The following is a 2562-nucleotide window of genomic DNA, read 5'->3' on the forward strand; positions in this document are numbered from 1 at the left end:
ATGGATATGGAGGCTTATGTAGTCAGCATTTCCCTAAATGTACATAAACAACAAGTCTCACATGGCCTGGCACATGGCCATCTTGTCCCTAACCCAGAATTGTGAGCTTTAAAGTACCAGTACATGATCCCTGTAGGTTACAGGCATCATGCATGTATAAACATGACCATAAATCACTTTTCTCAAAGTAGGACAAGGATCCTCTGGCACACTGTTGCACACACGCATGCATAAACTGTGCCTCTTGATTTGCAACATTGTGGGGAGACATTTTGTTCTCATTTGTAACTTGTATGTCATAGGTTCTGACAATTTTGCTGATTACTATAAATGCATTTAAGTTTGCGGGGATTTGGTTTCGTGGTACAGGGAAAAATGACTTTTTGCAGTGGTTTAATGTTCGTGGTTATACCGTGCATTAAAGTCTTTTACTGCCATGGAAAAATGTTTGCGATAGTTTTAAGTTCTCGGTCACCGTGCAGCCACCGTGAAAACCGCGATTATTAAAGCACCTCAAAAGTTTCTGAATTTACAGTATTTTGGAGGAAGTTAAGTTGTGGTGGTAGCTGGCTTTGTATTTGTCATGAAGTTAAGTTGTGGTGGTAGCTGGCTTTGTATTTGTCATGAAGTTAACTGTTAAGTTGTGGTGGTAGCTGGCTTTGTATTTGTCATGAAGTTAAGTTGTGGTGGTAGCTGGCTTCGCATTTGTCATGAAGTTAAGTTGTGGTGGTAGCTGGCTTTGTATTTGTCATGAAGTTAACTGTTAAGTTGTGGTGGTAGCTGGCTTTGTATTTGTCATGAAGTTAAGTTGTGGTGGTAGCTGGCTTTGTATTTGTCATGAAGTTAACTGTTAAGTTGTGGTGGTAGCTGGCTTTGTATTTGTCATGAAGTTAAGTTGTGGTGGTAGCTGGCTTTGTATTTGTCATGAAGTTAAGTTGTGGTGGTTGCTGGATTTGTATTTGTCATGCAAGGAAACCTGGCTGAAATCATGCTCCTGCTGGTCGGCTCTACAGTCGCCGCCCCAGGAGAGGGGGTCATTAACCCCAGCCAAAGAGAGATTGTGTAAATGCTGGCTAGGAAACCTGCCAAACTACTAAAGTATACACGTGTATTTCCTTATGCAGAAACCAGGTCAGGGTCTCCTGATTGATTCACATGGCCAGGCAGCGTGACTATTCCTTAAAAATCAATCACAATATCCCTTATCACTTTTTCATGGCTAAGCAACTACCTAGTAAGTACAAGATACTAGTAAATTGGCATTAGAACTGGACCATTGATGACAAGCTTTGTCTATGCAGGGAAAACATGTACATTGTAGACTTGTATATATGAAAAACACTGTCTACACTCCAAAAAGGTTTAATCATAATTAATGAAAAAGATATATCTATTCAAAATTTAGCAATCACATATATATCATTATATGACCTCCTTTGGTCAATATTGACCATGGTAAAATCCTAATTGATATCAGCCCTCACAACAAGTTAGCAATCATAACAAGTGAAGTATCCTTTAGATATTTTGATATTTTGTTATTCAGTCCATAGGATAAGGCAGAGGCGGCGGCAGGAAATTTCGTCTGGGGGGGCGAACTTTTACTGACAGAATTTTGCGGCACAAGCGCCGGAGGCGCGACCACCGTAGGGGGGTCCGGGGGCATGCTCCCCCGGGAAAATTTGAAATCTAGACCCTCTAAAACGGCATTTCATGCGTTTTGACGGGCAAATTTTGCTGCCAGACTAAGCTAAGTTTGATGGCAATTCTGTTAGATGGTCACATGGTTTTAGCGAGGGCGATGCCCACAAAATGTTTTCACGATTTCGAGTGCCGAAGGTGCGAGCTGTTGCAAGGTTGGTCTTTGGAAATTTCAAAATCTGCACCCTCTGAAACGACCTTTTCTGTATTTTGAGGGACAAGTTTTGCTTGCAGACTATGCTAAATCTTATGACATTTTTGTCAAAGAAAAAGATGTTTGAGGGCGATGACCTAAGCTACCACGCACAAATTTTCACCATGTCGTTGTGAGCGCCGGAGGCGTAAGTCATCGCTAGGGAGGTCCGGAGAAAATTTTAAAATCTTGACTGTCTGAAACGTCATTTCCTGAATTTCAGTGGCACATTCTGCTTGTAAACTAAGCTAAGTACGATAGTACAATTTCTATTGGTTTAAAAGATTTTTCAGAGCAACGCTCCCGCAACATATTGTCCTGCGTCGAAGACACAGTCGTCACAAGGGAGGTCTGGCGAAATTTTGAAATCGGGACTCTCTGAAACGCCATTTCTTGCATTTTTGGGGGTAAACTATGCTGTTAGACTAGCTCGATTCTATAAAATTTCCATCATCAAAAAAATACACAAGGTTTCAGCTTATTTCAACATATTTTCCGGGGGGGCAGCCGCCCCCCCTGCCCCCCCGGTGCCGCCGCCACTGTAAGGTATCTCTAATAGTGTGTTGAAATAAGAATCTCAACCTCTTAACACTTAGTTCAAAATCTCTTCATATAATTTTCTTTTTAAGATGTTCAACACAAAGGTCATTCTCCCGGCGCGGGACGCA

At 41.7% G+C, this 2562-nt stretch overlaps 1 protein-coding gene across 1 annotated transcript in view; it reads left to right on the plus strand.

Annotated features, from left to right (window-relative positions):
- LOC118425694 (peroxisomal acyl-coenzyme A oxidase 3-like) overlaps window positions 1-2562 on the plus strand; it is a gene marked incomplete in the record, with an annotated part of 15102 nt that overhangs the window by 2507 nt on the left and 10033 nt on the right.

The sequence above is a fragment of the Branchiostoma floridae genome, chromosome 11 (assembly GCF_000003815.2).
Source record: "Branchiostoma floridae strain S238N-H82 chromosome 11, Bfl_VNyyK, whole genome shotgun sequence".
NCBI lineage: Eukaryota > Metazoa > Chordata > Leptocardii > Amphioxiformes > Branchiostomatidae > Branchiostoma > Branchiostoma floridae.